Consider the following 25,059-nt stretch of genomic DNA (forward strand, 5'->3'; position numbering starts at 1 on the left):
TTTTTTACAATAACCTCATTATTTCACAACATATAAATACAGGAGCCATGTCTCAACTCAACACAGGACATACACAATTTAACAGTCCAGGTTATTGTTGTTTGACTTATATGACAAATGCCACTGACAATAGACAATAGAGCTTATAAAGGTTCAGAGACACTTTACTTCACCATCAGTGCAGAGGAAACAATATTCTAAGCCAATTCCGCCATTTCCTTTCAATCTCCAGCAGCAGTAATTATTGGAAAGCTTTTTAGAGGTCTGAGAGGAATGTGGAAGAGAGAAAAAAAAAATATTTTTTTTAAAGTAATATTTGAGATATCATGGCACTGTTGCTCAACCGGAGAGTGTGTTTTCAGGATTAGTGACTGGGTGTTTTTTTGTTTGTTTTTTCCTTCAGTGATACATGTTATGTTCAATGAATGAGATTTGTTTTTCCCCCAACACATTGTTTGTACAAATGATTCAATTAGAGGAGAGTTTCCCACCCAGCCAAAAGCTGTTTGTATGCTCAGTCAGCCAACACTGTTAATGCAAAAAACAAAAAAAGAAAAAAGAAAAAAGAAACTTTTACATCAAAAACCTTGACTGCTCAATTTACTGTCTTTGCTGCTTGTCGATTTCTTTTCCTGGAGATTTTAGATCAAAACAACATGAGCAGCAGTTAATAGACACACTGAATGTCAAGTCATATTCACCACTGACTGTGTCCTTCTGTCCAAAAAGCACATTCACTATTTTTTCATTCATGATATGTGACATTGGTTTAATGATGACGTTGTCTGTGAGAAATTACACAAAAAAAAGTCAACATCTCCCAACAGTGCAGTAGAAAACGATGTGGGCTGAAGCTACTGTACAGCTCACTGACATGTTTAATGGTGTGAAAGAAACATTTTTGGTCTATTGAAATGAGAGAGTGTTTTCTCCCAGCCCAAAGAAAGAAAAATCAATCCCTGTCGCAGGGACGAGGCACATCCTTGTTAGAGATTAATAGCCAGCTTTAATGACCTGAGCGGAAAAAACCCCCACTGAATTAGACTTGTGTTGTCTAACAACACAGGTCTGACTCTGTTTGTGCTGAAACAAATGCAGTTACAGTCTTTGTCCAAAACACACCCTGTAGACAGGATCTGCAAAAGTCTCTGCCCCCTTGTTTGTGGATGCAGGAGAAATGCCACTGTTGAAAATGTAATGGACAGTGACATTTTCATCCATATTTCATCAAGTGTGAGCCAACAGGCATTCTTGCATGAACCCCTGCTGCAGACAATAAGCGAGAAAAAGCTGCCAACGCGATGGAACCAGATTCTCCAGTTTGGAGTTGTGGGGACAGATGGAGGTTGCAGTGATGTGTGGAGGGTGTGTGTATATTGTGCAGCCGTGTAAAGAAAACATGATTACGGGTCTATAATGTAATACATGTGAACTTAAACATGTGACTGATTACGATGTTCATTTCAAAGTCTGAATGCACACATGAACAGAGATATTTCAGAAACGCAATCACACAACAAGATAAAGAGATGAAGAGACACAAAGAGAACCAAAGAAACATTATCATTCACAGCCACACACTTTTGATAATATCATTATTAGTAATGTCTTATCTAGACTATGTGTTATCTTTATGCTTTTGAATGAGCTGTGGCTAAACAGAATATTGGTATAGGTGTGTGGATAGTGTTCAGTGTACAGGGCGAGACATGCTGTGAAATGGTGTATGTAAGCAGTTTCAGGGAGCTTGCTACACATGTAGGGTAGGCACATGCATTTGTGTGTAGGCTGTTTTGCTATATATATATATATATATATATATATACATATATATATATATATATATATATATATATATACATATATATATATATATTCACAGCCACACACAGAGCCCCAGAAAAAAGCTCCCCCAAACACCATCTTATAGTTACAGTTTATAAATGACTTCAGACAGTAGTTGTGTAATATTATGTACTTCAAAGTGGGCGGTAAAGCATCTTTTACCAGCTGAAAGAACAACAAAAGCATCAAATTAGGTTACGGAACTACATACTGTATTCCTCTAAATCTGTGGATGTTACATTTTATCCTCAGAGTGGGCTGTTGGTTGTCTCTGAGAAGACACTTAATGAGCTACAAACCATTTAGAGCTGAATAAAGGGAGGAATGGCTCACATTAGCCCCCAGCATCCTCTTAGATTTAATTGTTTCTGATAATAAACCATCCTATTATTTGAATAAGCTGCCTTGCTGTTTAACAAATGTAGCCAGCTGATTAAAAGTGACTCTGTGGGTGTGTTTGTGCATGCACAGTGTTGGCCAGATTGCACACAGCAATCATGTGCATATGAGAGACCAGTCATCAGCCAAAACTTTTAAATCAAATTAATGGCCATTGACAAGAAGTGCAGGTGCTCGGGCTCCCCTGAGAGAGCATCCTCAGTAAGGAGAGAAATGCCAAAAAGCTCTTGAACATTTCTGAAAACCACAGTGAAATGCCAAAGCAATATGAAAATGTCCAATCTCTTCTTTTTTCTCCTCTTTCGGTTTGTACACAACAAAATTGTGTTTTAAAACCATCATCTAGTGAGGAATAGTATGGGCACAGCCTGGTTACTGCAGCTCCTCAGGAGCACTTGAACTGTGCTCCACTACAGCTGAACTCCCTCACTCTCTTTCTCCATACCAATCTCCCCACCTCCCCCATCTCCCTTATCCTTCCTGACAACCCCCTACCCTCATTCCTATCCCTTTACCCCCTGCTGCTGCATAAACATGCATGTAATTATGAATTTGTTTAAAAGAGCATCAGATTGTTATGATGTTTCTGTACTTTGGGCTCAATTCCAGGTTCACATTACATACATTACTTACAATACAATAATATTAGTCTTTACTTTTTTTGAACCAATTGATTTCAGAGTTAGGAAAAGTATAACATTTTATATTTCTTTTTACACTCCATTCAATCATGTTCATTGATGTATTCAGTAATATTTTTGACATTTTGTCAGTTTTGGGGCTCCTTCAAACACAGCCATGTTTGTTTTAATCTGACAGAGGGAGTTGTCTGTTTAAGATTTAACAAGTTGTGTAAAAACATAAATATATAGTATATTTTTTTCATTTTTCCTCTGATGACATACATTAAGGTAGCCTCACTTAATGCGAATGTGGATTAAACAATCTTATTAAAGGATCTTATTGCTCTGCAAAAAGAGGGGGTGCAATATGTCTCATTGCATGATGGTTAAGTTCTTGCTGATAAAGATGAGAGATATGCGTCATATTAAATATATTTAAATTGGAAGAAAGGTAAATAATATTGTTAAACATATACAACCCTCCATCATGGACCAGCAGTAATGGTCAAAATAGCACTGATTACCTCTGAGGCAAAAGGGATAACAAAAAATGGTGGAGATCTAAATCTGATTATACAACCCTGTCACCTAGAAATTAATAATCTGCTACAGAAAATACATTTTGTAGGAAACATAATTGCGCCTGGATTATGTTCTCTATTAATGTAATGAGGAAATGTTGGTTATGTATTTTATTCAACAAGTAAATATGTGGATACTGAACGCATCAGTAAAATTTTCACAGACAACCTATTTGTTTTAAACCAAAATATCTGATTTTATCTAATCACACTTTTTTATGGTTATGTGCAGGCACTCCCAGCACTTGGTTAAGGTGAGGAAAAGACTGTGGTCTGGTTTAATACAGAACAAGTTGACAGGTCCGACCAAGGTCTGAGCTTGCTAGGGGGGTTTGAGGGCATGGTACACAAAAAAACTTTGTCAGTGGAAATTATAGAAAAGTGTCTCACACATTACGGCAACATAAGAAAAATACAATAATATCATTATACAATAAGACTACTGTATATTATGACAATACAGTTACGCTAGGTTTCTGTTGTTGTTAAACAGAGTCTATAGCTTCCACTGTAATTGCCAAAGAACATGCTGTATATCTCTGTGGTAATTAGGACTACATTGTTTGAATATGATCAGGTCAGTTGGTTTTTGTGTTCAACGGCACGGGGACATAATGCTAATCCTATTCTGGGCACTGCAAAAACTCAGCTCTCAAAAACAAGAAAAACAGCAATATAATGGGGGAAATATTACTTAAAATAAGTAAAAATGATCTGCCAAGAAAACAGGAAAGTAGAAATAAGCTTGAAACAAGCGAAATGCTCTGCCATAAAAAACTGCCTGGAGAGGAGAAATATCTTGTCAGACAAAAACAAGCATGTATGGCTTTGATTTAAGATGTTACATCTTACTTAGATTTCACTTTTTTCTGTGTACCTGTTCTCCCCCTCTCATCTCCATCACCTTCTCTCTGTCTTTATCTCCTCATCTCAAACTGAATTAAAAGAAAAGCATTTCCACTTTAACTGAAAGTTTATCAGTCTGATATGGATGGAATTAATGTTAGATAGCTAGTTAATTCACTCAAGTGAAACTAACTAGCCAGCATCATGATGGACGGCCACTGTTTTACCGCACAGGAGCTATTGATCACATGTCTGAGGATGAAAAGACATTGAACTACACGCAGTAGAGCTTCAGTGAGTTCTGCAGCCTGTCTGGTTTGTCGACATAATCACTGTGCTGAGTAAATACTCTGTAGTATTGACGAGATCATTTACTGTATCCACCACACACACCACAACAAAGACATTGGTTGTCTTGGTGTTGTACAATATCTTTGCAGCACCAAACAAGTGTTTTTTTCATGGCTTTTATTATATACACCTCAGAATAAATACCAAAGTCTGGACCTCAGTAACCTTAAATGGCCTCATGTTAAGAAGTTCAGTTTTCCACGCCCACACTAGGGCCCCTTTACACCTGGTATTAACATGTGGTCTGTATGTTTAGTCCCTGTCAAGATTCAGTACCGAGTACAGAGTAACTGATCTAATCTTATCTATGTGCATTTATACCTTGCATTTATGTAGTTTTCCTTATCTATGCTGTACACTGTTACCCAGATACACATGTTAATGCCCTGTGTGAGACTAAAACGTGTGGCCTAAACAGAGAAAAATCATTTTGTCACCAAAATAAATCTATCAAAGGAGAGCTGCAGTTGTCATCCCCAACTGTACAGTACTGCTATACTGGTCATTTTCAACACTGAATACAAATTACACCAAATACAATACAACTGATGACTACATGAACTAACAAAGTGCATTGGCACAGCCAGTATCTGTGAGGTGTTAGTTGGCAAGTCCTGCTTCTCTTTACTGTTAGGAATCCCTCTAACAAAGGATATGCAACTTTAATCAATGTAACTGTCATATGACAAAAGCAGGACAAGCAATCAACAGGAAACATTAGGAAGAGATTTTTTATCTTCGTTTGGGTGCAGTCACATCAACACTGATTTCACTTCTCCCAGGAAAGGACAAATCTGCTTCACACATGATGCAGGGAGGGTGGGGCGGCTAGCCAACATGGGCATTTTGTGTGTGTGTGTGTGTGTGTGTGTGTGTGTGTGTGTGTGTGTGTGTGTGTGTGTGTGTGTGTGTGTGTGTGAGTGAGTGTTCAGTTTAGATCTGTTCCAAGATAATCCGCTCAGTACAAAATGGTGTTTTCCAGGGAGTTGTGCACCTAATAATTTGTGCAGCTTATGTGTATAAGAGAGAAAGATGGATAGAAGAGAAAAAGGTTTTTTATTTTATAAAAGTTTTTTATTTTATTTATTTATTTTGGTAAAAACTGATAAATCAGGCCCCTGCTGGCCTTAAAAATCTATGTGAGTGCAAACTGTATTTGTCATATTTCACTCAGTCATGATCCTTGATGTTGTGAAGGTATTTCCAGCCTCACAACTTACAGATTTGAGAGGGCTAATGAGTGCACTTGTTGCCACAGCAGGTTCCATGTCAGGCCGAATTTATCTTTATAGCCTTTCAGCACAGCTCATGTCTCAAATGGCTGGGGTGAGACCGGGGACTGTACACTAATTAGGCTATGTATATTATTTGGCCAGCATATGCTTGTTGAGAGCCAAAGTTTGCAAGTTTCCCTTCCAGCCAAATATGAAAGAGGCTCACTGATTAGTGTACATTCAGTCAAAGAGTCAATGGCTAATTAAAGGGGCAATAGCTGAGTATTTAAACTATTAAAACACTCAAAAATTAACTAAGATTATCAACAGAATGTTAAGAAATAACAGTTTTGATCTAATGTCAAAGACATCTATGTATTGTGTTGCAGAGATGTCCACTGAAGTTAGCATGCTAACCAGCTAGCCTACGCCTGTCTTGCCTCATAATACCACTTTGTACTTCAAGAAGTGATGGTGAGTCACTGTAGTGTCCAGTCTGCCCTCAGTCCAACATGAGGGGAAGAAGACGTAACTGTCAGAAGGTTATAAACCTGATGCAGTTATCCTCTCTTGGCGACATTCCTCAAGCTCTTGTTGCTCATCCCCTACTCTTGCCACCACTACATGTACCTGTCTCCCTGACTGTGCAGACTTGGTTGAGAGCCCACACGCAGCCCACTCTAATGTGCACCCCGAAATACAGGCAAACGGAGAGGGACAGTAAAAACTTTAAGGATATTTTGACAGTCCACCGGAGAGAATAACGCTGTGCCGAACCAATCATGTGGCTGGAATAGATTTACAGCCACGTCAGGTTAGGTTGATGCACACAGGGCAGAGCGTGTGCACTGCAAATTGTGTCGAAAGCATGTTCCCACAAAGACAGTTAATACCACTAATCTTTTTTTTACCATCTGAGGCAGTGCCATCTGCTAGAGCACACACAATGCAAGACTTTACAGTTCTAGACCAAGCTTTTGATTGGTCAGAATTAAGATTTTACTTTATTATATATACCTATTTAATTCATTTGAAATACAGTATATTTGTCATGTTCAACTTCTGACCGAAAATAAATAATTTTTAAACCAAAATTAACCTTATGATATCTTCACATCTTACTTAGGAGTAAAAAGGAACATTTAAGCTTGACAGAAATAGTGATTTGATTTATATCGTGATATATATCGATATCAACTGATATGAACAAAATATTGTGATAAGATTTTTTTCCATATCGTCCAGCCCTATTATACTGTATACATCACAAAAATACAAATGGTCAAAAGTTTATCCTACAATCAATATTGGAAACTACTTTGACAATCAGTTCAATGCAACATTTATCAATCCTGCTACTCAGGAACCTGTCTGACTTTCATTTTACCATCAAATGAGTAATAATTAACAAGTAGATTCAATTGATTGTATATAAATACCTGATATGAAAAGGTCTGAGGACCAGAACTAAAAATGAAGTAATAGTAGTTAGAAATATAAATTAAACAGCTATTCTTTAGGATTTGGATTTGTGACAAGACTTAGTGCAGTGCCTTCTGTTTCAGTTTGACCTCATGAGACATCACATTTTCGGGGGGTTGGCCACACTCCACCAGTGCTGGAGCCTGATCTATTGTGCCTCAGGCAGAGAGCCACAGATGACAGGAAAGCGGTGAGAAGGCAGCACCAGAGGCCACTATTTTTTTCACTCGCAATTGGTTCTGACAGGAGTTTTAACCAGCTCATCTGTATAGTTTATCAGTGTACCAGCAATCTCACTTCATGGCTGAAGAAAGTTTGGATGATAAATCAAGTTTTTAAATACTAAACATAAATTATTACATTTTTATCAATATGGCACAACAGCGGTAAATGATCCATATTTGTGTCTCCCAATTAGGAGGATTTTTCTACAACCACTACCTTTGCCCTTGTAGTGACTCATATGGTTTGCTCCACTGCTCACAGATGTACAGTATGCTTGTGATATTATCTAACAACAATTCACATGCTATAAATAAATACTAATTATATAATGGGATAATCATGTCACAACAGCAGAATACTACCCTCCCACACAATCACATGAAACATCATTGTCACAGCAGCATGAAAAGAATGACAAACATGTGGATGTTCATACAGAAACATGTAGTACATTCAGTGTGTATGCAGCATTAGTGAAAAATTGGCATTGACCTTTAGCAGCATGTATGAGTTTATGTTAAGTTTAGATTAAATGCTTCACATACTTTAAATATTGTTAATTTCAAAAAGCAAGTACAGTGATAGGATCAGAAATGGCTTGAGTATTGTGTGTTGCAGCAGTATTTCACTTGCTGAGCACTAGCTTTAAGAAGTCCAAAATTAAATATTTTTTTATTTTTATTGAGTGTAAAGCAATGAACAACATCTTTTTAAAAAACTTCCAGCTGCAAGGTCTTTGTCTCTTAGCTCAGATAGAAAGCAATAATCAGTTCTATATAATCAGTCCTCATTTTAAAGAACATTAACTGTATCTAAAATGTGTTGGCACATACATGTATACAAGTAAAGATAAGTGGACTTCCATTTGTCCTAAAATTTCATTAAGATCCACCATCAGTGTCAGTTCTTCCTATGCAGAAGTCTTTCACTGGAGAGACACGCTCGGCTGCTGGAAATCTATTAGCATTCGGATGCTGCAGCGGATGTGTGGAGCTGATATAACAAGCTGCCATCAACATGTCACCTCATACTGCAATGTGCCCAGCTGTCAGAGTAAACTGGACATGTAACAGCAGCAACTCAGGACTACTTCCCTTTTAAAGATGCTTTAAAATGTATTTGTTGTATTAGTAAAACTGATCTGTGTTGAATGTATGTTTGAATGATTTATCACATCACTGAAGTCGGTGGCGTGCCATCAGGGCAAGCAGGGCTGGCAGTGTTTGACCAATTAAAGCTAAAAATAGACATAAATTAGAACAATAACGAAATGGAAGAATTATCTCTCCTTACATTTCAGGATATCGTTCTGTCCTATAAAGGATCTGATTTTGCCTGTTGGCATTCATCCTGTAATTTACTGCTCTCCTGTGGCCAAAGTAGGCTGTTGTCTCTGGAAGCTAGGTTGACTGCCAGCCATTGCATCTAACATTTCTGTCATTTTCCTGGGCTTGGTTGACAAAGGCTGGGGTTTATCAAGCAGAGGGTAGAGCAGAAGTTTTTGGATGTTAGTGCATGTGTATTGTGGATAATCCTGAGATCTTTTAGCCAAACTAACAGTGTGACTAGAGATGGCAATGTGGGTCAGAAATTTGGTTCACACTGAAATATCTCAACATCTACTGGATGGATTATGTTTAAATTTTGTGAATTCATAGTGCCCAGAGGATCAATCCAAATGACTTTGATTCTTTGAATTTATCTCTAGTGCTGCTAACATCTTTTGCTTTTAGTGAAATATCTTGCCCAAAGGATGAATTATAAATCAGTTTGGGGATCCCCTGACTTTTCATGTAGCACCACCATCAGGTCAAAGTTTCCATTTGTCCAGTACTGTGGTTTATAGCCAAAAACTTGCAAAACTATTTCTATTAGCCTCAGTTTTAATTTGTGTTTTGTGCTAATTAGAAAATGTAAGCATGCTGACATGTTCATATGGTGAACTTGGTAAGTATTATAACTGCTGAATATTGCATGTAAGCATGTAAACAACAGCTTTTAGCTGACAGCGCCAGATTGGTTTGGAGCAGGAGTCAATCAGTGTGGTTTGGTCAGAAATGAGAAGTTGTAATATACTTTTTATTTGCCACAGTTACTGAACTAATTCTTCACATAACAGAGACAGTTTCTGTACTCCCATGGTGATAGTCAGACCATCATTAACCTGATGAACCAGGGGTGTGCTGGGAGAGAAAAAACCCGTAAAGGCTAAACAACAGCACCCGACAAACTCCCTAGAACCTGCTCAGTTCATGCTCTTTTCTCTGAGGTCGTCTGACACACAGAAGGCGAGAGGCCTGTGGAAGAAAATTGCAGGGAGTTAAGCTCACATTCTGCCCACACCAGAAAAACACTTTACTGAAGAAAAACACTGCAGCATGATCTCCAGGTCCCCATTTGCTCTCACAGCTTGGGCTATAGATTGCAGATGGAAACCAGAGGAGAGAGGAGCAAAGTCTTGACAAAAAAAGTGGTGGCTTTAATTGAAAGCAACATTACACGGCAGTCCGTGGAGACAGAAAATATGATGATTAATCATGCTGGTTGTTTCACCTTGCGATGGTCATTGCGAGATTAAAAAAAGAGCTGCCTTGAAGATCCTGATAGCAACATCCATGACAGCGGTGTTGACAGTGGAGGGAGGGACGAAGGCCAGGATTTAAATCCAGTGAGATTATGACCAAGGTTGCCTGGGAATGGGCACAGAAAGTCAGCGGAGACTGTTTGGAGGACTTATGTTGCTCGCATGTGGAGCTTGCAGTCACTGTGCCACTTTAGAAGTGTACTCTACTATAAATGACTGTAGAGGGTCAGGGTTAAACAGCAGTGGGGCAATGGCTTAGCAGCATTGCAAGTTCTGAAAATACCAGTTCAGCTTTTGCACTCTGTGTAAAACAATCATTCCTCTTGTTACTGAGAGCATTTGTGCAGCTGAAATTTAATTTTCCAGAGGTTTGCGTTTAATGGAGGTTAAGCCAGGGTCGCTCTACAGTTCTCCAGACTTACAAAAGGATCCATGCTGACACTGGCGACTGTATCTAGCTGTGGAAAGATCTGAAGAGCACTAAACCCACACACATTCATTCACATATTGATGGTTTGACATATAGTACAGATGATGCCTCAGTAGCTTTCCGAGTGGTTGAGATGTCATACAGATTGACAAAAACATCTATGGAAGAGAATTATTCATCAAAGCCTGAAAGACATCACATGTAACAGATACTTTTGAGGCGTTTTTTCACAGGAACCGTTTAACCCACTTGAGTTGCACCAAGCCGTGAACATATATGGCAGGACATCACTATGGCAACCTGTGCTACTGCGGTTTGATAGCAGGGTCGACAGATGTCCACACACAAGTGGCTCCTCCTGTGCTAAATCGATCAACACATATCTCTGTGTCTAGTTCTCAGTAGATTTATGACTTGCAACGAAATCAGTGTAGTTTGAAGTTTAATATGACTCTTATTGATGTTTTTACTTTTAGATATCACCCGCACTTTACTGTTTTACTGTTTACCGTATTGGAGATGTGTTAGGTTACAGTTAATGGAAACTGAACATTTCCTGTTGTTGCTGCTTTACTTTCAACCAGTAAAGCAGCGGAAGGCTTTTATTGTTAAGCAACTACATGAAATTCAATGTTTTTTTTTTATCAGAGATTGGACGAGTGGTTAGCAGTGCTGTATCTTCACAGCAAGATATGGACATATTCTACACCATTTATTCAGCAGATTAGTTTCAAATATTGTGGGGGGGGGGGGGTTGGTGTGAGAAGAAACAACCACAGTGAGCCGGTTAGATTGAGGACAGGGTCAGCGGTGGTTTGCGAGAGCCAACACACCGAAAATCTACCTTGCGGTGCTGTGGAAAAATCATTCGCACCACACTAGCTTGTCTTGAAAGGTCACGGTTCAGCTACATGTGAGTATTCCAAACCCCGTGGAAAAATGGCTTTAGTGCTTTGTTGCTGTGACAAGGTGATGTCATGCTCTTCTCACATGGTTGCCGCTGTCCCTTAAGTGTAGAGTCTAGTGAATTTACTGTAGTGTCACTATTAAGATGTTCAATGGGTGAGCATGGTGAAGGGGACAGCAGTTCTTGACATTGCTGCTGTGTAAAAGCTGATAGTAAATACTATCGGAGCCCTCAGTCTGCCCTTCCCTCAAAAGAAAATCCTTGTTCTACAGCTGGTGCAGCAGAGCGAGGGATGAATCTAGAAGTGAGGGCATCTTCAGTTTACTCTTCCATAGCGAATGTTTCAGGACCCAGAGGAGAATAAATCCGTCCCTGTGGAGGACAGGCTCCTGGCACAAGATTAATGTCACAGTTGTAGGATCTATGTGAAGAAGACATCGTTTCCTGCTTTATAGTAAACTCCTCTCAGGGATCTGTGTACATGGAGGGAATATTATATAAGTCATCTCACGGGAGACATCAGTCTTGGGACGTACAACAATATTTGTGGGAGTAACCCGGTAAGAAAAATCAACAATCAGCATCAGGCTCTGCTCCTCAGGAAGCCCCATTTATATGTGGGATGCAATCAACTGAGGGACAACTGAGAATTACAGGGAATTCTGTAGATTATTATATGATTATGATTTACATTATTATGCTAAATGTCATTGTGGCAAGGTGCACATTAAAATAGGGGCTAGATGCTAGATACTCATGTGAGTCAAAATGAGAAAGTATTCAAACTAAATACAGTACTGCAAGACAGGAATATTAAATAGTAGCAATTGCATGCCTGTATACAATTAAGATAAGATAAATAACAAGTCATTATCCAAATGAGGTGGTAGATAGAAAGATGATTAGAGCCACACACACTCACATACAAATACATTCAGGTGCACAGACACCATTTCTCTCACATAAACTCATAGCCCAACAGCATTTACTTCTGCCTTTGTTTCTCTTGCTGTTCTAATTAAATCTTGCTCTAATATTGGCTGCCACACACCATTAAGTTTCACCTTGGCTTGATTTCACTCCACAGCGAGTCTGTCCCTGTACATTTTGCTTGTGGCTCCTAAAAAGCGGCAGATGCCACTCTTGTCAGGAAGTGTTCACATCTCACTCCTGGTATCTCCCATTACCTGCCAACTGTCACAGAAGCATGTCTGGCTGTCCAATCTATATTTATTTCCACATTCCCTGCTGAAAGGTGATTCATCTTGTTCAGTGGTCTCCTGTCTTTTACACTATGGCCTGTTTGTCAGCATGTTGTAACCACATCTCTGGCTTTACTCCAGCCACGGCCTTTTCCCCTCCCAGGAGAATTGAGTTAATACACCATCCGACAATGATGAGGCCATAGACTCTGCTTGACCACTTGACCGAAGGGTCTGCTCAGTCTGCTCAACCACTTGTTCAGAACAGTAAAACTCTTTGTGTGTTGCACATTTGTTTGCTGTGTATTGCAGACTAACTTGCCGAGTGTGACACATGATGTATCTATCCTACATTTCTGTATAAAAGCAAAATTTTAGTAAAAACAGAAACACCATTTAGGTTTACACCACAACCCATATGAATGGTGTAAATACGACCTGTCTCTAAATGTTCCAGACTAATGCATATTTGATCCAACTATTAGTTGTTCTTTTTTTTTTAATTGACACATAATTGAAAATCTTTATCATAGCTACATCACTGATTATTTGCGATACAACAGCTATGATTTAATTTACTGCCCCTCAATGCTCCAATATCATGCAAATGATAAAATCAAACGTGGCTCTCATTTCATTTTACCGGTCTGAAAAAAAAGTGGTGTTTCTCACGCCCAAAAGAGGACTGCTACTGTACTTCTTGCTGCTCTGAGGAAGGAGGAGTTGAGAATGATTTTTGACATTTGAAGCTGCTGTTTGAGACCAGAAGTGTTCAGATCCTGCACATAAGTAAAAGCATAGTAGTAATAGTGCAGTTTAATAGGCTAATATTCCATTACATGCTTGCAAAGCCTTACCTAGTTAAAGTGCAATGTTTGCACCAGAAAAATGTATTAGTAAAGTATCAGTAAGTATCATTATCCCCTTTAAAAGTTTATTAAAATATTATTACTACGGCATTAACATGTAAACAGCATTTTAATGTTGCAGCTGCTAATTTGACCTACTTTATATAGCCTTCTGTTTGGTAGTGTGATGTATAAAACAATTTCTGTTAAAAAACTGTCTGTGAAGAAACTAATATAATAACTGAAGGTGTCAAACAAACGCAATGGAGTAAAAAGTACAATATTTCTCTCTGAAATGAAATTGAGTAGAAGTATAAGGCAGTACAAAATGGAAACACTTACATAAATGCAAATAACTACATGACACTACTTGTTACTGTACGTGTATTGTATGTGAGATAATAACAATAGGAAGCACATACAATAGCCTATAGAAATTGCTTAAAATTCCTATTTCTTCATTCTTTTTTTCTTTCTTCGTTAACTCTGCATTAAATGACTCCCTGTAATGTAAAGAGATAAAAAAATAAATAAAAAAAAAAAAACTACAGATCCCAGAACCAGTCCAGCAAGTGATAACTGGTAACGTAGCATGATTAAGAATAATGGTGCGATAGATACCTGAGGTTTAATTTGCCTTGTGCACTGATACAATTCAACCTTCCTTTTATTAAAATACTTACTGTCTATTTAGTCTTTCTGCAGTGAAATGGCATAGTGACAAAAAAAAATGCTGAATTCTTAAGAGCTCATTGAAAATGCACAACATTGCAAATACTTTACTGTTCAGTGGCTGAGAGGCAGCTGTAAATAATTAGCTTGAATGGCTAAGCTGCTTCTTTAATCAGTTTCAAAACATCAATTAACTGTCTGAACCAATTAAGTGCTTTAGTGTTAGTGTACAAGTATTTAATTCTTGGGCAAATAATTTGAAGCAAAACGTATTCAAAAGGAGCAAAAGGCAAACAAAGCCAGTGGAGCATCCGCATCTCGTGATCTGCCTGTAAACACTGCGGACCGAGCCATTTTCTTTTGTTAATGCTCCATTTTCATCAGGACAATGAAGGGTCCGGTGTGATTTGACTGGGAGCAACAATCATTTCCCTCTGACATGATAATAATGAACAACGTGTCTCTATAGTGACTGCCTCAGTTGCTTTTCCATATTCAACTCCAGGCAGCTTCTCACCATAGAGCACAAAAGAATATCATTAGCATTTTATCTCACAAATAAAATTCAGAAACACCAGGTGGGTTTCTTTGTTTGCCACTGAATTGAGCAATTGTTTGTGTGTCAGTCCTGATCCTGCAGTAGAAAAAGATGTTGAAGGAAAACCATGTGAGACTCTTCATCTTGATCTTTGAGAAATGAATATGTCCTGTACCTTGTGGACAGTGTCAAACGGCAGAAGAGAACTTGAGGGCTGTGGTTAGAGGCTACAACTTTTTTTGAAGGCCAAAAAAGGCCACACAACAAAGGGGCTCTTACCCTCCGCTGGCTTCTGTTTGAGGAAGGAAAGCAAGAGTTACTATTCTCATCAGTCTTTCAAGTTTCCGCTGCCTTAGTTTGTCTTTGCCTTAATCTTCTTCAGCCACCTGCCTACAATCAAGTAAATGATCTCACCATGATGAAATACTAGACATGAAAACTTTTTCAAATTCCATCTAACTATGGTCTATACTGTTAACATCATCACATAAGATCACATAAGTACGAGCAGGGACACCCGATACAGCAAGGATTAGGTTTAGGTCAATCATGTTAATGCTAGGAATTGACGAATGTGATGCCGTTTAAGATGTAGAGAAGTCTGCAAATTGTTTTGAAACAAGCTTTTGACTGTGTGACTGTGTTATATTACATAACATAGTGTTAATACAGGTAAAGCATCCAGTTGTTAATGGACCAGTCTGACTTTTACCTAAGTTTCATATGCGCTTATGCTTTGATCTGAAACTAAACAAAACCTCATCCAACATTTTCCCTGCCTCCTGTACTTTTGAGTACAGAGGTTTAATGCGCAAGAAATTCGGATTTCCTTAACTGGAACACATGTCAAACCTGAGACGCGTGTAGCAAACTAAGTGGTCTTTCAACTACACTGATGTCTGTTTTCTGTCTCCTCTTTTGTCCTAATTATCTAAGATTGAGCAATAAACATACAGCAGGCGCTTCATCTAGCAGGAGCACACCTGAGGATCACACGGGTAGAGAAGAAGAGTGAATACCGTGAATACTGTAGATCATTATGTTTCACTCCAAATATTTGCTGCTGGATGTCATCTTCCCTTAAATCAACTCAAATCTCATAAAATAGCTGGATGAAAAATGCCAAGCTAAATTTAAATTCTGTTCCATTCTATGAAGAAAAAGAAGTTATATTCTGTCCAGACTTCCTTTCCAGTAAGGTTACAAAGTGCTTTGCATATCCAACTACTGAATGCAGTGGGAGGGAGGTTGCATGGGTTACACACTGTAGGTGCTCTATAGCAGAGACGTGGCCTAAATTTCAAATGTAAAGATCAGCTGCTGTCATTGTAGTATTGTTATTTTGTTATTATATTTACAATGCTTCTCTGTTGATAGGTTGTCTTTAAAAAAAATGATGAGCTTGAATTATTTTTTGGGGCTTTTTATGCCTTTATGATAGCACAGTAGAGAGAGACAGGAAATGGGGAGGCAGAGAGAGGGGGAATGACATGCAGCAAAGGGCCGTCCGATGTGGGATTCGAACCGGGGCCGACTGCAGCGAGGACTGTAGTCTCTACATATGGGGCGCCTGCTCAACCCACTGTGCCACTCGACGCCCCAAGCTTAAATTATTTTTATTGTTTTCATCTGTCTCTAATTAAAATATCAGCTCTGATCGATAAGGACTTCTTCACAGGATAGTCTGACTCACTGGATGTAGGCTGTGTAAAGGCGACATTCTCCTCCCTTTCTGCTTCCCCTGCCTGTTACTGTTTCAAAATCCCCTTCCTTATGGAAAACAACAAAAACAACCTCCAAGCTAGCAACCTACACAGTATATTGATTGAGTATTGATGAAGATTTGGGTTGTGCAATCACATACTCAGTACAATTAAAGCAAAAACCTGAATAAATAAGCAGAGAAACATTATGAATGCAAATGCTTCCACACAGGTGGTATAGTTAAGCAGTTAACATTCAATCATGTTCTGTGGCAGGTATTTACAGTCGGGTTGCTGAGCATAAGCCCCTCATTACAAAGATGGATGCACATTTGAGCATTTAAGAGTAGAGTGGTGCAAAAACGACATGCACTGGTCTACAGAGATGTGGAAAAAGTGATATGGTCAGATGAGTCATCTCTCACCTTATTCTAAACAAGTGCAATGTGGGGCTACACCAAGAGAACGGTACAGGCCTGAAAGCTTGACACCTACAGTGAGGTGATCCGGTGGCTCTGTTGGGGGCATTTTGCTGGCATGGTTTGGGTCCACTTGTCTCCTTGAGCGTGAGAATGGCGGCTGGCGTCGTTGAATGGATGAATCACGCGTGTGTGTGTGTGTGTGTGTGTGTGTGTGTTTGTGTGTGTGTGTGTGTTCACACCGGCTGCATCTCTTCTGCGTTGCTGCTGCTGCTGCCAGCTCTGTCTCTCTACATAGAGTTTGCAGGCTACTCCAATGTTGGATTTCATCTCATTATGAATTAATTTCAGATTTATTTATGTCAGAAAACAATCTGAGGAAAATTTGCAATGTGCAATAACACTGTTAAATACTGCGATGACGATATTACTTGCGGTGAATAAACAAATATTGATGTGTGCATATACAGTTTTCCTGAGTGAAAGCGAATGAAGAACACAGACAAAGGTCAGTATGGGTCATCTCCTCCGTCAAAGTAAAAAGCTCACTCCTTACTGGTCTCCACCGCCACCTCTGTGCTGTCCTGTGTGTGTGTGTGTGTGTGTGTGTGTGTGTGTGTGTGTGTGTGTGGCAGTGAGGCTGCAGCCCAACATCAAAACACAGCAGATTTTTTCCAGTTCATTTGGCTCAGGCTCTGCACCTTGAAAACCCTGCACTCCTGCATGGCGTTTTTCTCTCAGTCTTTTGCGATGTGTTTATCGCACATGTTCATATCGGGATGACGATGTAAATAAGATTAATCGGTCAGCACTAGTAAAATATCACAGTCTCCACATGCAGCTGTTTAAAAGATACATTTATATTTTTTTATGTCTATGTCATATTGAGATTAGTGAATATGACATCAACAAGTCTTTTCTGTGTCTATTTTTTGCTGGGAGACACATGCAACACGCGTGAAAAATAGGCGAGAGACTGAATCTCTAGATCACGCTATGCAGCCGCGACGCGTCACATACGTGTCTCACGCACGCGTCATTCAGCCAATGTGTTCGCTCGTTAACATGCACCAAAATGACGTTCACAGACGTGTAAATCAATGCCAAGGAGCACTGGAGCTGTTCTGGCAGCAGGTGGTGGGCCAACACCTTACTGACACACTTTATGATGGGTTTTCTTTACTGTTTTTTGTGGCGTTTTCTTTGTGGGGAATCGGCCAAGTTAATGACACTGCTCGTCTCCCCACATTCAAATGTTACACCAAAAACAAGCCCCGACAATATTTTGCAGAGTCACCATCACTGCATCCTTTGCTCAGCATCGCCCGAGATGATTGTGATTGGTTTAAAGGAATGCAAAGAAGCCGGGGGGGGTTTTCCCTAATAGCAGAATGATAATGGGTGTAGCCCGACCCCTCTCCAGCGCCAACACAGCGCTGCGCACATAGGTCTGGTTATGTGTGGCTATTCACAGGATAACTAAGCTCTAAGTTTATTTTTAGTTATGTGTCACTAACACTGCTGATCTCACTTATTTAAAAGCACTTTATTAATGTCTTCTTTTCTAAGAATCAGTATCTGCTCAGAGTGGGGAAAGTTTATTGTGACAACACTTTCTTGGCAGTGAGGGCCACTGAATTTCAGCTTCCTCTTATCCCTCGCCGTTGTTCGCTCGCTGAGGAACAGAGGGCTCACTTTCTGTTTGGATCACAAATTTCATCTCTAGTGTGCTCACAGAAGGGAAGACATGAAGGTTGTAAGACAAGGAGAAACACAGAGGAGGAGACATGAGTTTGTACTATACACATCGTGATCTGACGGAGAATATGAGCTTTTGCCATTCCTATTTCTGCACAGGCTTCCTCCAGTTACACAACAAACCCACCAAAATAACAACACACAGATTTAGGTGTTAAGTTTGAAGAGTGGCAACATGGGTGTGAAGTGTTTATTTTCATCCTAGGCAACAGTCTAAGCTATGTTTTACATGATAAGTGGATTCACCAGGATTAATTAATATAATTTTTCAACTGTGAAATGAGCAAACGCCAATAACACATTATGATTAGATCAGAAAGTATGATACCTGGATGAATGAGGGCCACTGTGCCTTATATCTCTGGTGCTAGTCTCGCATTACCAGACCTTTTTCCACGCTGGATTTGCACTGTTGACAGAGCGGGAGAAAACGCTGAGCACACCCACACACACACACACAGACGCATTAACACTTGCGCTTATGGACAATGTATAGAATCCAATTTACTTGACCTGCATGTCTTAAGACGTCAACTTTAATATTATTGTTATTTCACTTCCATCCTTTTGGTTTGTGCGTGCGTGTGTGTGTGTGTGTGTGTTTCCCTAAACTTCATTAAAAAATTGTGCTTCTAAAATATTGCAGCAGTCAGTGAATTCTGTGTCACATTGCAGCGGAAAAATAGTTCACCATTATACATGTGGTGCATTTTCGCCAAGTGCAGCGAGGCGTGCGCCGACAGGTTGATAAAAAATGAATTGTGTTTTTCTGGAAGTGTACAATAACAATGTGGCCACATATGGAGACAAGACAAACAAGATGTTCACTTGGTGAAAGGATCAGCGTGCAGATGCAGCTACCTGGTTAGTTACGACATATATAACATATAACACTGAATAAATCTCTGAAAGTAACTGCTATCAACATCAGCATTATAATCAAGGAGGTGCTGTTTACAGCACCTCCTTGATTATAAATATGTAATATGTAATATGTATAAATATGTAAATATTGTGCCAATAGTGTGTCAATCAATGCAGAATGCACAGCACCAGCACCAGACCTCTGTTTTTCTGCTTTGCTGCAGTTACATTGCAACAGATTTTTGGTTGCCAAAGCTCCAAATCGGCACTCGGTAGACGTGTCTCAAAGTGAGATTTAGGAATGCTGTTTTGGATTGATGACAAAAGATTTTACAGTTTTACTGCATCGGCTTCAACTGAGACTCAGTAAAGAAAGAAAAAAAATTGCAAAAACGCAGGGTCAACAAGCAAGGCGCTTAATTGACCAATTAAATACATGCAAGCTTGTGATCATTATGATGAATAAAATACTTGATAACTTTCCAAAGTTTCCTTTAATATGATACTCGAGCTGGACTTCCTGTCTTACCGATGCCTTTAAACAGCGTGTCACCATCCAACGCAGTCCCAATCCCTATGCAGACATGTACAGAATGAGAAAAACCATCTGTTTTTTGAACATTAAAGCATGTAAACCTATTCTAGTAGGACCTCCAAATAAAAGTATCAACCTTCTCAATGTGAGCGCCTCCATGAAAATGATGTGAAAGGTCCACAGAGGAAGCACAAGAGCTGAGAATTAAATCCAAGTAATTCATGCCGTGGCAACAACTGAGCCACCGTGATTAAGAGCTGCAAGACCATAAAGTTGCACCATATATTGAATGAGCCACAATTACACTCCATACAGTATAAATCAAACTGACAATGTTTATGAAAAAGCCATAATTTTTTAATATATTTGCACATAAGATTTGGACTCAAACTCACGCTGGATACATCAAACATTCAGAAGCATCTGTTCTCATCTGTAGCAAACCACACACTGTATGTTGATGACATACAATCACCTCAGAAATTGGAAGTAAGAATTTATATAATGGCACAGCCGCAGATGTTGGGAAAAACAAGGACCCCTACCTTCAAAATCTCTAAACACAACATCAGACAGTAAAAAGACCTTTATGTCAGGTCCTCCACCTCTGCCATCACTCCCTCTTAGCTGGCAGTCACTCCATCTCTCCCTTTCCCTTCCCCTGTCATGCGTGTCTGCCTGATTGCAGGAGTGAAGACAGGTGCGTGGGAGGTCAGGCCACTAGCTGCTCTTCATCATCATCCTGCTCTGATATACACACTGGTTCCAACCTCAACACCCCAACACAGGCTGGATCCTCTCTGCCTCTACACTCACTCTGCCTGGCTCCCCCTCTGCAAGAAACCCCAGCCTGCTCGGCTCCCTCCTGCCGCCGCTTCAGCCCTTGCCCCCCCCCCATCCTCTTTTGCTCAACTCCTTCTCAGCCTCGACTACCAACTCCTGTCTATGTGTCCTGCACTTGGGTTCCCAAACAAGCCTTAAAACTTTAGTTAATTAAAGTAAAACTGAAGAACATCACACTGCAGTTGTTTGTCATCATATCCTCACTGGAATAGATGTTAAATTAAAGTGGTTTGATTTAAAATTATCATACACTAAACTACATCAGAACCACAGGGAAGAAAGCTGCTGGTCCCAAACCACTGAACATATCAGTGCATCTTTGGGGAGGTGTCAGTCTCCGCTGTCTCACATGGGAACAGTGTTGATGCTATTTACTTATCAACAGAATAGAAGGAACAGCCCTCTGAGGAAGACAGGAAATATTTCTCGCCCACTTTTTCAGCAGGTTAATACTTTTTGACTTGGCTCTGCCAGTTTGATCCTTATACACCAACAGCTCCAGCTGTTATAATGTATACAGTATCAAAATCCAACTGTCATCCCATTTTCAATGCAGGAGGCAGAAACAGAAGTATAATGTGATTCTGCTGTATCTGGTCTTGTTAGTATGTTTCTTATATCTGATCTTGTTAGTTTTCATATATAGGCACCAGCATTACATGGGTTGTGAAGCAGCTCAGGGAGATTGCCTTCTCTGGTGTGACAAGGTGGCAAAATCTGACACACTCAAAAGCAGAGTCAGCAAGAAAATCAACATTTCCCAGCTAATGAGATGACTGTGTGAGGCTGCTAGGAGAAGGAAAATAAGGGAGAATCTGAATTGAGTTCATATCAAAAACAGTTTTCTTTGTTCGAAACACCAACTGAGTCAAGTGTGCAAAATAAAGTCTAAATGTCTAAATGCCATTTGTTCGGCTGTCACCATAGAGACAGCAGGAACGGTGAGTTCCAGTTCCAGCCTCCATCAGTAAAAGGTCCCAATTAAACTTGTCTAGATGTATCTGCACCATGGGTAGTCCTCACTGGTTCTGGTGTTTAGTAGGAGAATGGATTTGCTCCCGCGCACAGGAGTTCCACCTGTCAATCATCTGACGGAAACCATCTGAAAATCTGCCTACCTGTGAAAAATTTGCGAAACATTACCCACCTAGAGCTCCAGCAGCTGTCCCTGCCAAAAAAAACTCATACGTGTGGGGCATGTCAAAAACAGCACATGCAGTGCATTTCAGACCCCTTTCGATTTTTTCACTTTTTTTTTATGTTGCAGCCTTATTCTGGAATAAAAATAAAACATTTTCCAATTATCAATCTAAACTCAATTCCACCTAATGCCTTAATGACAAAGTAAAAAGATAATTTTAGAAATGTTTGTAAACTCATTAAAAAAGGAAAAACTGAACCCTAACCCTATTGACATGGTAAGTATTCACACCTTTTGCTGTGACATGAAATTTAGCTCAGCATCATCTTTGAGACGCTTCTACACCTTGATTGGAGTCCACCTGAGGTTAATAAATATTGATTTGAAAAGGCACACAACTGTCTATATAAAGGTCTCAAAGTTGATAATGCAGATCAGAACAAAAACCAAGCCATGGGGTGGAAGGACCTTCCTGCATAGCTCAGAGACACAGATCCAGGGAAAGCTATGAAAAAATAAATAAATAAATAAAAATTGTGCTGCATTGAAGGTTCATATCTGGTTTCCTCTAGACATGACGTTTATTTAGTATTGAGACCAAACAGTTCTATCTTGGTTTCATCAAACCAGAGAATCTTGTTCCTCACAGTCTGAAAGTCCTTTCAGTGCTTTTTTGCAAACTTTCACTGAGGAGAAGCTTCCGTCCGGACACCCTGCCGTAAAGCCCAGACTGGTGGAGTGCTGCAGTGATGCACAGATCGGCTCTGATGTCATCCAACTCCACATGTATGTATAAATCATCCACCCGCCACCCACCCGAACCAATTATTTTCCAGGAATTTGAGAACCGCACTGATCACACAGTGCTATCGTTTCTTAGTGGGACGCTACGCATGATGATATGGTAACATATTGCAATGAAGTAGGCTGGTTTTAAATAACCATTTAAAGAAAAAGTTCTCCTTTTTTGGTAAAATTAAAATAGAAACAGGTTCAAGTTCAGCAGTGCAAACACAAATATGTAAAATATATTCACATGTAATAAAAAAAATGTCCTTATACATTATATATTATTTCACCCACCCACAACCAATCTGCTGTTCACCAGAAAGTTAATTCTTATGACTCGGCTCCCCCACTCCATGGACTAACTACAGTACCAGCGGATATAACTGCTCACCACCACCGTGCACCACTACTACAGTGCAGTAGTTTGTAGGTCAAACAATTAGGGAATATGAGAAAAATGTGTTTGGTGTAACAGCGAAAGCAAATTGTATTTTAAACTAAATGCAACACTATTGGGAGAAATCTATATTAATGAAAATGTGCAGTCATTAAAAAGACAATAAGGCTGTTTTCTTGATGGATGATTAAGGGTTATCTATTATTCTATCTTTAAAAGAGCAAAGTCAACAATTAATTTATCCCATCAAGTATATGCCTTCGGGCAGTGGACCCAAAGTCGCATAAAAACACGATTCATTACAAATTCATTACAAATTCACTACACTGAGTAGAGCAAGTGAAGTTTCTTCTGAACCAACGTTGTGACTACATTATAATGAAGGAAAATGTCATCCACCACAATGGTGCGGCTTTGATATGTTTTTTATTGCTTTTGCAAAAACAGTGGGCTCCTAATGCACAGAGGAATACGGCTGCACCAACAGCATCTGTTCACACAATGCATTTATTATTGGTTTTGCTTTTTTTTTTCCACAGGATTTGTTGATGATAAAAGGTTCAGTAACAGCTTTATTTTTTTAACAGCTGATCCTTTCCTACATGGATTTTTATCAAACCAAAGTAATTTGTTGCAGACGTGCCATACACGCTGTGCTGGATTTTAAAAAGATTTTCTCTCACTGTTATTCCATGTAAACCGTATGTCAACTAGTAAGCAGCCCAACTAATAAAAAACTGCAGCTTGTAATTCAACACATCTGTCACATAGGGAAATTGCTGCGCAAAAAACAATTTATTATGACTTACAGATTTCATAAAATATTTCTCTAGACTGTATTTTTATGAGTTGCCTATTTGCCACGTTGCCTTACATCTTGTTGCATTTTGCACCACTATTGTCTGCTCTCTGTGATCTACCATCCCGATAGTTTGCTCACATTCCCCAGGTTTGGTATCATCCATCATGAAGTGACGAGTGTGACTACCTGCGGTATTACCCTCAGGTGGAGAAGCCTTTAACAGATCTCCTTTTTAGATCATCACATCACTGCTACATACGCTTAAGACTTGGGAGATTAAATTAAACACAGCATATACTCAAAAATCATAATAATGTAGCTGCCTCTGTATATTAGCAGCATGTAAAGAGAGATAATAAGATTATAACACAGATGAACGAATCCAACCTGCTGAGATTGACTCAGCAAGGGAGACTTTTCATCACAACTGGTGGGTGCTGCATGACAAATTATCTTTCATTCTACAGAGGCTTATATTTCAAAGCTAACGCAATTAAGCTGTGTATAATTAGAGTGATGCATGTGCTCATGTGTACTACGAACAGTCACAGAAAAAAGGGAAAATATACTGTACACCTCTGACCCAATCTGCTGTTTGTGTAAATATACTATTTTGACTGAGAAGAACAGACAGTGTAGATAATATTATGTAGGCACTACATATTATTGGTGTTATACAAACATACTGTAGATTTTAATCAGCCCTATATTCAGATGTGGCAACTCTGATGCCGTGCAGAGGTGTTGACAGAGGACACGTGTTTTACAGCTGGTGACATCCTGAACATTTTCAAGAGTGTTGAAAACATGGCGTGGAACATGGAGCAGATGCTTTGATTATAAGCAAAGCACCACATGCACACATTTATTTTCAGAATATTAAATATTCCAATGCTGTTTATTTTTGTTTATACTGGACATACTACATACATACAGAAGATATGTTTTCATAATTCATCAATAATATAATAATATATTCATCTGCATGGTTGTAAAATGCACATCTGGCATTGTAGTGTAGTTGTTATTCAATATGGTCAATTCAAAAGTCCAGCTCAGAA

At 39.3% G+C, this 25,059-nt stretch overlaps 1 protein-coding gene across 6 annotated transcripts in view; it reads right to left on the bottom strand.

The window, feature by feature from the left end:
• The window catches only part of slc2a9 (solute carrier family 2 member 9), a 106,700-nt gene that overhangs the window by 18,243 nt on the left and 63,398 nt on the right, over positions 1–25,059 (bottom strand). The window lies entirely within an intron of this gene.

Source organism: Seriola dumerili, unplaced genomic scaffold (genome assembly GCF_002260705.1).
Source record: "Seriola dumerili isolate Sdu_G_001 unplaced genomic scaffold, Sdu_1.0 BDQW01000088.1, whole genome shotgun sequence".
Lineage (NCBI taxonomy): Eukaryota > Metazoa > Chordata > Actinopteri > Carangiformes > Carangidae > Seriola > Seriola dumerili.